Source organism: Megalobrama amblycephala, linkage group LG15 (assembly GCF_018812025.1).
Source record: "Megalobrama amblycephala isolate DHTTF-2021 linkage group LG15, ASM1881202v1, whole genome shotgun sequence".
NCBI lineage: Eukaryota > Metazoa > Chordata > Actinopteri > Cypriniformes > Xenocyprididae > Megalobrama > Megalobrama amblycephala.
Window position 1 is genome coordinate 23,722,995 of NC_063058.1, and position 594 is coordinate 23,723,588.

The window sequence follows — 594 nt, forward strand, 5'->3', positions numbered from 1 at the left end:
AAATCAATATATAGGAAACCAATAGGCTACATGTCACCAACCAATGTCAGACTATGACAGATAAAATAATTGTAAATGAATGGAGAGCCCTCCATCTAAAATCAACTCACCATTATCCACTCTTATGCGCAAAGTAGTTCATAAATAATATATCTTATCAATGTTTTTGCTTCACCTGTTGCCAGCAAGGAGCTTTGAAAGGGTGCCTCTAGCGGCACCAAATAGAATTGCAATAAAAATGGCAGCGAAAACAGTTACATTGGACTGAGAAAAAGTCACTTGGGTATTGTGTAATATTTTAAATCTTCTAAGTCAAGAACTTGCTCATTTTATAAATCCACCGCATTAAATAAATGATTTTACAATCAAAAAAATCGATCTTGTAATCACCAAAAACGATTGTGATTGGTCCATTCAATCAATCGCTGAGAAAAGTTACTGGTACCACATTTTAATGCAATCTATAAACAGATATGGATATTAATTTAAACCTAATAATTAACCTTATTAGTGCAAATTAATAGCAAAAAGTACTCTGAGAATTGTAAAAAATGTAATGATAAAAGCGACTGTGCTGCTAACCCCGCCCATACG